The sequence below is a fragment of the Ranitomeya variabilis genome, chromosome 1 (genome assembly GCF_051348905.1).
Source record: "Ranitomeya variabilis isolate aRanVar5 chromosome 1, aRanVar5.hap1, whole genome shotgun sequence".
NCBI lineage: Eukaryota > Metazoa > Chordata > Amphibia > Anura > Dendrobatidae > Ranitomeya > Ranitomeya variabilis.
The window spans coordinates 187,714,685-187,726,904 of NC_135232.1; positions in this window are offsets into that span (position 1 = coordinate 187,714,685).

A 12,220-nucleotide genomic window follows, 5' to 3' on the forward strand; every position below is an offset into this window, starting at 1 on the left:
CTTCAAACATGGATAGGTCCCTAAAAAAATTAATTTTGTACATTTCCTTGAAAAAATGAAAAATTACTGCTTACATTTTTAAACCTCCTAAAATGCAAACAAAATTTTGCCAATGGTTCTGATGTAAAGCCAACATGTGAGAAATGTTATTTATTAATGTTTTGCTATGGTATGACTATCTGGATTAAAGGGATTTTCAAGGTGTGAAAAATTGCTATTTTTTAAAAAAAAATTCTCAAATTTCTGATATTTTTATAAATAAACACAAAACATATTGATCTAAATTTACTATTATCATAAAGTATAATGTGTCACAAAGAAACAATCTCAATAACTGGGATTTGTTGAAGCGTTCCAGAGTTATTACCACATAAAGTGACACTGGTCAGATTTCAAAAATTTGGCTCTGTCACTAAGGGGTTAAAGTCAAGTGGTGCCATGCTACACACCATTCATTCTAACCCTTGTTATTGTGCTTGGTGATGTAAGGGTCCAATTACATCAACTAACCATCAGCGCTAAACAGCCACCGATCGGTAAACCTTTACTAGTAAATGGTCGTAAATAGCCTGTTATAAAAGGCAGACTAAATTAAATGATGAGCTAAAATACTTGTAATATTTTTATTTCTATGACACATCACACATCATGCTTGCAGGTAGGCTCATTTCAAAGTTAATCATTCAGAAATGATTCTGTAAGTTTGGTGACTCGGTCGGTCGGTGTCTTCAAAGTGCAGACTTCAGCTCCATTACCCAGTCCCCGCGGCCGCGGTCTGGAGCACTTACCACCGGCACCGATGTCACCGTCCAACGCAACACTACACACCCGAACCTAACACCGGCGCAATGAACGAAGCAGCAGCCTGTCACACGCTCAGTGACGTCAGCCGCTGCTGGCGCTTCCCTGATGCGGAAGTGCCAGCGGCAGTCAGTGCCTCTCATCGGTTGTCAGGGGTGCAGGCGCTGGCTTAAACTGAGAAGGGAAGGGACTGTCGTCTCACAAGGCAAGCCGAACCGGGTACTAGCGACGCGCAGCAGCAGCACTTTCTCTGAGCCAGCTGTCAATTTGACAGCCGGCTCAGAGAATGAACGGGATTATCTCACTGTGGGGGTGGCAGAATGCCGCCGCCGAGGAGCCTGGCTTGGACCACCGCAATGCCGCATCATCAGGCGGCCCCGCTGGCGCCCCCGTTGGCTGCGCCCGGGGCACATGCCCCGGCTTCCCCCCTGGATATGCCACTGCACTTGAAACTGTGGATACTGGGAATTAACCGGATTGTCTGTAGGTAGTGAATTCAAGAAAACTGGACCAGTACGAGATAAGTTCTGGAGATGGAAGTGGGAGGTTTGCTTTATAAAGGATGGTATGCTCAGGTCATTATGGCAACAGAGATGATGGGTAGGGTGGTAGACAGAGATGAGGGAGGAAATCTCGTGTTGTAAAAAACTGTGAAGAGCTTTGTGGGCAAGAGTGATAAGTTTAGATTGGATCCTCTAGCAGATGGGCAATTAGTGCAAAGACTTGGCACAAAGTGGAGGTGTAGTGGTTGGACATAAATATGTTCCTGGCTGTTGCATTCAGGATAAATTAGAGAGGGGTGAGTTTAGTAGGAGGAAGACTGATTTGTAGAAAGTTACAGTTGGCCCATATGAGAATGAATCAGCAACAGTAAGAGTTTTTGCCAAATCAAAAGTAAGGAAAGGTTGATTTCTAGAGATGTTTTGAGATGTTGGTGACATGAACCTATCACATGAAGTGATAGGATACAGAGAGTGAGCATTCTGCTTAGGAGTTTTGGTAGAATCACACATGGAGCTGGCAAATTCGGCTTTAGATAGGTTAGTAAAAGAGGGAAATAAAAGGAGTTCTGTTTTTGAAAGATTCAATTTTAGATAGAGGGGGAGGACATGAGGTTAGTAGCAGCAGACAAAAATTCAATGCTATTTTCTAGAAATGTGGGGTGATGTCCGGAGAAGTGTATAATTGGGTGTCATTAGCATACAGTTGGTGCTGAAAACCAAATCTGCTGATGGTTTGTCCAAAACGGAAGTATACAGAGCGAAGATAAAGGGGCTTAGGACTTAGCAATGAGGAACCTCAACAGTATGAGGAAAATGAGGGGAAGAAGTACCGCCAAATGATACCCTGTTGAAGCATTCAGAAAAGTAGGAGGAGAACCAAGAGAGAAAGGTGTTTTTGAGACCTAGAAAGTGGCACATAGTAAAGAGGAGGTGCTAGTCCACAATGCCAAATGCTACAGAGAGATGTAGAGGAATCAGCAGGGAGTAGTGGCCATTAGATTAAGCTTTTAGTAGATCATTGCATACTTTAGTAAGCATAGTTTCAGTAGAGTGTAAAGTGCAGAAATCGGATTGTAACAGGTGAAGATGGTCATTATCTGCGAGATGGCGGATTAGTCTAGACTGGACAAAGTGTTCTAGGAATTCAGAGATAAAGGGGATATTAGAGACTAGGGTTGAGCGAAACGGGTCGTTCATTTTCATAAGTCGCCGACTTTTGGCAAAGTCGGCGTCTCATGAAACCCGATCCGATCCCAGTGTGGGTCGGCCACGTGGAACGCGAACTTGGCGCCAAAGTCGCGTTTCGAATGACGCCTTCCCCGCCATTTTTTTGAGCCAATTAATTGTGGGCAGCGTGATGACATAGGTTCCGGCTCCTGCGGCATCATAGTGCTATGTTACGTTTTCGGACGTAGTAATTTCCGGAGTCAAAAAATAACATATGCCTTGCACGGAGGAGAGAGAGAGAGATAGAGAGAGAGAGAGAGAGAGAGAGAGAGAGAGAGAGAGAGAGAGAGAGAGAGAGAGAGAGAATAAAAAAAATAATTTCATTGACATACATTGGGTTTCGTGTTCCGGGTCCGGAACCCGACTTTACAGTAGAATCGGCCGATTCCATACGATCCGACATCCGAGAAGGTCGGGTTTCACAAAACCCACCTCGATCCTAAAAAAGCTAAGGTCGCTCAACCCTATTAGAGACATGTCAGTGCAATTCTGATTGAGGGATGTTTTTTCTATAAATGGGTTTATGATGGCATGTTTGAAGGATGAGGGAAAGAAAAAAGGATAAATATTTTAGTTAGTAGGCAGTGACAGCCTGGGAGAGGGACTGAAGGATGTGAGAGGGAATAGGGTCACTGTTCCAGCTAGTAGAATGAGAAGTTGCAAAGAGCTTGGTAACTTCTTCTTCTGTGATTGGTACAAAGACAGAAAGCTCTGATTGATATGTAATAGATTGTTCAGTTTTCATAGGCTGTCAATATTCTCGGCAGATATGTTTGTCATGCACCCCTTTTCAGCTCCATACTACTCACCCCTTCCCGTGATTGCCTGTCTTACTTAATTTCCTTTTGAAGCACTCCCAGCAATGCTGCATCTTTCTGCTGTCTCCACCTGGCAATAGACATGTACGGCCAGGCTCTGGAGGAATTAAACCTTCCTGTGTCCTGCATAATTTTGCTTCACTGGCCTATCCCCTGCCATCAGGGATTATTTTAGGCATCTCTTCCTTCCACACCTTGCCTGAACTTAGGTTCTAGCTTGCAGCCTGTTTCTAATTACTTGTCAAGATGCTTTACTGTTTAGTCTCTCCTGTTATTGACCCGGGTTGCTTACTCGCTTTGTATGTCCTCTGTGCTCCTGATCCCTGCTTCATATATTGATCCTGTGCTGCCTGACCTGATCTCAGACTGTCTGACCACTTTTCTGGCTGTACCTAGTGCTTATTTTCTGCTGATCTGGGCACTATCCTAGACTAGCATCTGATGGCTACCCTAATGCCCAAAGCATATTCTCACTATCAGAGGCTCTAGTGAAGACCAGATAGCCACTTAGTTATGTCCCTCCAGGGAAAGTCCAGCCAGTGCCACGGTGGGGCCAAACCCACTGCCATCACTCTGTTTAGACTTTAATCAGCGTTAAGAAACTCAGAGAACAATAAAATTTAGGACTATGAAAAAGATAATTTTACCCTATGTATAAGCATTTTGCTTATTCTTTGGGTGAAGGGCAGATTTTGTACACTGAAAAAACTATTAAGAAATGAGTTTTATTAAAACTAGCGATGGGCGAATCCCTGGATGTTTGTGTCCGGCGGGTTCGGCTGAACATTTAAAAAAAAGTTGGGTACCAGAACAGTACCTGAACACAGACCCCATTCAGATGAATGGTGAGCCAGCCTGAACATCCATTGTTTGCCTTGCTGTCATCTGTATGACAAAGACTATCACTGATCGGTGGTACGATAATTACCGCCAGCAAGAGAACTGTGGTTCCCATGCTGTCATATGACAGCGTGAGCCAGCTGTGAATGGCGGTAACAATTCTCACAGTGATTGTGATGATATTATTGAGGACACCGCAGTTCATCATCCTTTCTCACAGTGAAGAGTGGGAATGCACCTTCAATGACAGGCGATGAACTCTATGATGTTATCCCTAGTCACTGAATCTGCACTCGCAGCATGTCATTATTCCATGGTTTTCAGCCTGGACGGTCACATCATGGTACCATCCAGGTTGCAATCCATATATTGCAGACATGGATAATTACGTGGGACATCTTCACTTTGGACAAGTGCGTGATATGGTTGTTTATTTATTTTTACACGGGACAAGGGCTTCAATGGAATGGGTGTAAAGTGAGTATAACTTTGTTTTTTTTTAAATAAATTTGTAAAATGGTGTGGATTTTTACTTCAAATAAAAGACTTTATTCTGGGTATTTTTTATTTATAATGTGACTATGAGGTTAGTAATGGAGAGGCATCTAATAGACTCATCTCCTTTACTAAACTCTGGGCTTGCTGTCACCTGACAATACAAAGGAGACAACAACCCCACAAATATTACTCTACTTGTCACTGCCACAGGGCAAGTGGGAACAGCAGGAAACTAGAGCATCTAATAGATGGGCCATTTCTGGGGTGGCTGCAGGCTCCTATTTTTAGGCTGGGGGGCAATAAAAATAGCAGCCTGCAGCCTGAGAATATCTTCTCCTAGCTGTCTGATTTAGCTTGACTGTGTTAGGGCTAGCGGAACGCACCTAAGAATAATATGAAAGATATCAGGTGCGTTCACAGCCCAGGGCCCACTGTGCAGAGAAACTCCTGCTGCTCGGTAATGACGGACACTATATGGCGGTATAATGTGATCACACATGGGTTAGCTTCACCCGGTATGAAAAAGGAGACGAACCCTGTTGCTTCACAGGGCCGCTGAACCGCAAGGCGAGCACTAGGATGAGATCACAGAACTCTGCCCCAAGAAGTGGGGGAAGAGTCCCTCTAAACCACTAGTTCTCAGCACCACTACTGTGGTGCCAGGGGAAAAAGAAATAGACATTTACCACATGAGAGTGCATACAGCTCCGCTCTGATGGATGCCACTAACCACCCTGAGTAGGGACAGGAAAGCGCACTAATTGCGCATGGCACCGCACTGGCGGTTGCTGCTGGCCTGATGCAGTAAGAATCGTGCTCTTGTGCTTGGATAGCACTATCAGGCGCTAGGTGGCTCCAACATTTGTGAGCATTCAACAACACTAGCAATGGGAATCATTAAGGAGCATTCACCAGAACAGGCATACATCCACACACACATGATAACAGGTTTATACTAGAGCATGGCCGTGCGGCCATGTGAACATTTTATAGCTGTAGCTCTCCGGGATCTTCCTAGTGGTCCAATAGGAGCTGCCACAGGACTTGAGCATGTGACCCTCGACCTCCAATGAGAGGTCTTCCCTTGGGCATGCTCAGAAGAAGAAAAGCAGGACATAGTCCCAGGAGCGCCTGTTCACCGCTGATCAGTGCTGGTTAGTGTTGAGCATTCCGATACCGCAAGTATCGGGTATCGGCCAATACTTGCGGGTATTGGAATTCCGATACCGAGATCCGATACTTTTGTGGTATCGGGAATCGGTATCGGGATTAATATCAATGTGTAAAAGAAAGAATTAAAATAAAAAATAGGGATATACTCACCTCTCCGACGCAGCCTGGACTTTACCGCCGTAACCGGGAGCCGTTGTACCTAAAAATGCACGCTTGAAGGGCCTTAGATGACGTCACGGCGCTCTGATTGGTCCGTAGCGGTCGCGTGACCGCTACGCGACCAATCACAAAGCAGTGACGTCACCTAAGGTCTTTCAAGCGCTTGAAATACCTTGGAAGACGTCACTGCTTTGTGATTGGTCGCGTAGCGGTCACGGGACCGCTACGCGACCAATCAGAAGCTGCGGACGTCTTCTAAGGTATTTCAAGCGCTTGAAAGACCTTAGGTGACGTCACTGCTTTGCGATTGGTCGCGTAGCGGTCACGCGACCGCTACAGACCAATCAGAGCGCCGTGACGTCATCTAAGGCCCTTCAAGCGCGCATTCTTAGGTACAACGGCTCCCGGTTACGGCGGTAAAGTCCAGGCTGCGTCGGAGAGGTGAGCATATCCCTATTTTTTATTTTAATTCTTTCTTTTACACATTGATATGGATCCCAGGGCCTGAAGGAGAGTTTCCTCTCCTTCAGACCCTGGGAACCATACAGGATACTGTCCGATACTTGGTGTCCCATTGACTTGTATTGGTATCGGGTATCGGTATCGGATTAGATCCGATACTTTGCCGGTATCGGCCGATACTTTCCGATACCGATACTTTCAAGTATCGGACGGTATCGCTCAACACTAGTGCTGGTTAAAATGGCTGAACCTGGAAGGGCAGCAGTAACCAAACGCACAGTATCTGCCTGAGCCAGGCGCTAGGACTAATGTCTCTGCTGAGCAGGCTCCACTGTGGCTGGAGGAGAATGAGAGACTGCAGCGGAGGTGGTTCGAGATTCCCCTTGTGCAGTGGCGGGAACTCGACACCTAACAGACTGATTGCCAAAAATTTGGGGGGAACAATATGTCATTTTTTAAACTATTTTTGATTACCAGCATGATAAAGCTGACAGCTGATGGTTGCAGCCTGCAGCTGTCAGTTTTGCCAGCACTGGTTATCAAAAATAGAACAGACCCAATGTCATTTTTTTTAATTTATATAATTATAACGCAGGTGTTGGCTGATGAATACTTCCATCAACAATGCCTTCTTTTGCTGTTATCTGTGACAGTAGGCGTAGTACTCTCTCATCAGCAAACACCCGTGACCGCCAGTCACAACTGCTGGCTCTCTGACCGGCGATAGTAATCTTATCACGAGTCAGATCCACCAGTGTTTTCCACTCTGTCATGCAGATGACAGCGTGGGAAACAGTCGATGTTCTGGTTGCCGAACAGTTACAATAGATGTTCGGTACAGACCCCAAACTTTATTGTTTGGCATTGCCTATTTATAATTAAGAAAACTCTTTCATGGTTATCTTTCAATATAAATGGAGCCTAAAACTTTTATCTAAAAAAGATTGGTCACAAAAACCCATGGCAAGAAGCCGGCAGCACACAGCATAAATGCTGAAGGAGGTTTAGAGCTCTATAGTTATTGAGGCAGCAGAGCATTGGCAATTTTAATGCACTATGCTCCTCAGCACTTTGAAATTCCAAGCTGAAACCTTATATAGTTACATAGCTAAGTTGGTTGGAAAAAGACTTAGGTCCATCAAGTTAAACCTTTTTTACATTTCATCACTAATCCAGCCCTTTTTTAAAAGCTGTTATAGTGTCTGCCATTACTACCTCTTGTGGTAGGGCATTCCTCAGTCTGACTGCTCTGACTGCTCTAACTGTAAAGAACCCTTTCCTGGTTAGCTGACGGAATCGCCTTTCTTCCACCCCTCAGCTTTCAAGATTTTGAATGCCCTTTGTTTGTGCCTTATTAAACTTCGCACTGTCTTTTTCATCCATTATGGTTTATTTTTAATCCTTGACATTTTATTACCAGAGGGTATGAGTTTTCTGCAGGATTCTAGTAGCATTTCCTTAAAAATTCCCCATTTATTTTTGGTATCCCCAGTTACCATGACGTGGTCCCATTCTGTACGATTAGGTTCTTCCTTTAATTTGTTGAAATCAGCTTTCTTAAAGTTCCAAGTTTTGGCATTTCCCTTTGTGAATCTTTGATTGAAAAATACATTGAAACCATGTTATGATCACTTCTTACCAAATGTTCCCTGACCTGTAGATCTGAAATTTTATCTGGTCTATTTGACAGAACCAGATACAGCAGATTACCTTCCCTTGTTGGTTCATCTACCAGCTACCACTAGCTTTTAGCACAACCAGAATATTCTATGTGCCATTGAATGTCTGGATAGTTAAAATCCCCCATTATAAGAGCCCTATTACTTTTTGCTGTCTTTTTAATTTGCTGCAGCATTTCATACTCTGCCTGTTCAGCTTTATTAGGAGGCTTATAGCAAACTCCAATTAGCAGCTTTCCATTATTTCCATCCCCATGTACAGTTATGCTTAAAAGTTTACATGCCACTCATGGTTAGTGGTTGGGTGCAGCCATTTATTGTGAAACTACTGTGTTTTCTCTTTTAAAATCATAATGACAACCCAAAACATCCAAATGACCCTGATCAAAAGTTCACATACCTAATTTCATAATACTGTGTATTGACACCTCTAACATCAATGACAGCTTGAAGTCTTTTGTTTTAGATGCGGTTGAGGTTCTTTCTTTTCTATGATGGTAAAGCTGCCCACTCATCTTGGCAAAAAGCCTCCAGTTCCTGTAAATTCCTGGCCTGTCTAGCATGAACTGCGTGCTTGAGATCTCCTCAGATTGGCTCAATGATATTGAGGTCAGGAGACTGAGATGGCCACTCCAGAACCTTCACTTTGATCTGCTGTAGTCAATGACAGGTCAACCAGGCCTTGTGTTTTGGATCGTTGTCATGTTGGAATGTTCAAGTACATCCCATGCGCAGCTTCCGGGCTGATGAATGCAAATTTGCATTCAGTATTTGCTAATACCATGCTGCATTCATCTTTCCTTCAACATTGACTAAGATTCCTGTGCTTTTGTAGCTCAGACATCCCCAAAAAATCAGCTATCCACCTCCATGCTTTACAGTAGGAATGGTGTTTCTTTCACCATAGGCCTTGGTCACCTCTCTCCAAATGTAACATTTCTGGTTGTGGACAAAAAGTTCAATTTTGGATCTCATCAATCCAAATTACCTTGTTTCGGAAGTTTAGAGGCTTGTCTCTGTGCTACTTTGCGTATTGTAGGTGAGATACTTCATGGCATTTGTGCAGTAATGGCTTTCTTCTGGCGACTCGACCATGCAGCCCATTTTTCTGTTTCATTTTTTTCCTGTATTTCAGCTGATGTTATTTGTGGGTTTTTCTTTGCATCCCGAACAATTTTCCTGGCAGTTGTGGATAACATTTTTGTTGGTCTACCTGAACGTGGTTTTCTTTTTACAGAGCCCCTGATTTTCCATTTGTTAATCACAGTTTGAACTCTGTTGACTGGCATTATCAATTCAGTGGATATCTTTTTGTATCCCTTTCCTGTTTTACACAGTTCAACTACCTTTTCCCATAGATCCATTGACAGTTCATTTGCTTTGTCACTCACAATCCAGAAATGTCAGTGGCTGGATGAAAGATGCAAGAGTCTGTCTGAATCCCAGAAACTCACTCAGCTTTTATGCACACACTGATTACAAGCAAACATCATTTGGATGATTTGGGTTGTCATTATGATTTAAAAAGAAAAACCACACGAGTTTGACAATAAATGGCTTCACCCAACCACTAACCATGAGTGGAGAAAAAGTTTTGTTGTTATCATTCATATTCTCTAAAAAAGACCAAGAAAGTAAAAATTCTGTCAGGGTATGTAAACCTTTGAGCACAACTGTATGTTTCCATGGTAGTGTATTTGGCTGACATCTTGATTTTCTCCCATGATCTACCTACCCATAGAAGACACAATGTTAGGACCCTGCAGCTAAGACACCTGCTGCTTGGTAATGATGGACTATATGGCGGTATAATGTGAGTACACACTTGGGTTAGCTTCACCCGGTATGAAGGAAGCAAACCCTGTTGCGTCACAGGGCCGCGATACCGCACAGAGAGCGCAAGCAAGGTGACACAGAACTCTGACCCAAGACTCAGGGTAAGAGTCCCTCTAGATCTCTTGCGCTCGACACCGCTACTGTGGTGCTAGGGAATCAATTAAACTAAACATTTACCGCACCGGAGTGCATGCAGCACCGCTCTGGCAGATGCCACTAACCACCCTAACCAGGGCCAGGAAAGCGCACAATCTGCACATGGTACTGCTCTGGTGGTCGCTCTACCATTCGTGAGCAGGCAACAACACTAGGGATGGAAATGATTCAGAGCTTTCATCCATCGACAGGCATTCATCCACACACAAGTTAACAAGTTTTACACTTGCGCATGGCTGTGCGACCATACAAACCTTTTATAGTCGTAGCACTCCAGGACCTTCCTGATGATCCAATAGGAGCCGCAACAGGACCTGAGCATGTGACCCCCAACCTCCAATTGGAGGTCATCCCGTGGGCATGTACAGTGTCGGAAAAGCAGGACTTAGTCCCTGAAATGCCTGCTTGCTGCTGATCAGTGCTGGCTACAAAGGCAGAGCCTGGAAAGGCAGCAGTACCTGTCATGATCTCCATGGCCAGAGAACTAGCAAAAGCCTCTATAGGAACAAGCTCTTGGAAGATGTAACTATACTGACCATGAACTAAACCTACCGCATCATCTAGAAGTAGCCAGGTAGCATGTCCTACTTTTTATCCCTATATGCCCAGCGCCGGCCGGAGAACTAAATAATGCTAGCAGAGGGAAATATAAGACCTGACTCACCTCTAGAGAAATGCCCAAAAAAAGGAGACAGAGGCCCCCCACATATATTGGCGGTGATATGAGATGAAACAACAAACGCAGCAGGAAAATAGTTTTAGCAAATTTGAGGTCCGCTTTCTAGATAGCAGAAGACAGAAAGCATACTTTCATGGTCAGTAGAAAACCCTAACAAAACACATCCAGAAATTACTTTAGGACTCTGGCATTAACTCATAATACCAGAGTGGCAATTCCTGATCAACAAGAGCTTTCCAGACACAGTAACGAAACTGCAGCTGTGAACTGGAACCAAAATACAAAAACAAAACATGGACGAATGTCCAACTTATCTAGTAGATGTCTGGGAGCAGGAACAAGCACAGAGAGGCTTCTGATAACATTGTTGACCGGCAAGCATCTAACAGAGAAGCCAGGTTATATAGCGACACCCAGATCTAATCAGAACAGGTGAACAGGGAAGATGATGTCACAAGTTCAATTCCACCAGTAGCCACCGGGGGAGCCCAGAATCCAAATTCACAACAGTACCCCCCCCTCAAGGAGGGGGCACCGAACCCTCACCAGAACCACCAGGGCGATCAGGATGGGCCCTATGAAAGGCACGAACCAGATCAGAGGCATGAACATCAGATGCAGTGACCCAAGAATTATCCTCCTGGCCATATCCCTTCCACTTGACCAGATACTGGAGTCTCCATCTGGAAACACGGGAGTCTAGGATTTTTTCCACAACGTACTCCAACTCACCCTCAACCAACACCGGAGCAGGAGGCTCAACGGAAGGCACAACCGGTGCCTCATACCTGCGCAATAACGACCGATGAAAAACGTTATGAATAGAAAAGGATGCAGGGAGGTCCAAACGGAAGGAAACAGGGTTAAGAATCTCCAATATTTTATACGGACCGATGAACCGAGGCTTAAACTTAGGAGATGAGACCCTCATAGGGACAAAACGAGAAGACAACCACACCAAATCTCCAACACAAAGCCGAGGACCAACACGACGGTGACGGTTGGCAAAAAGCTGAGTCTTCTCCTGGGACAACTTTAAATTGTCCATCACCTGCCCCCAGATATGATGCAATCTCTCCACCACCGCATCCACTCCAGGACAATCCGAGGATTCCATCTGACCGGAGGAAAATCGAGGATGGAACCCCGAATTACAGAAAAACGGGGAAACCAAGGTGGCAGAGCTGGCCCGATTATTGAGGGCGAACTCCGCCAATGGCAAAAAAGCAACCCAATCATCCTGGTCAGCAGACACAAAACACCTCAGATATGTCTCCAGGGTCTGATTAGTCCGCTCGGTCTGGCCATTAGTCTGAGGGTGAAAAGCAGACGAAAAAGACAAATCTATGCCCATCCTAGCACAAAATGCCCGCCAAAATCTAGACACAA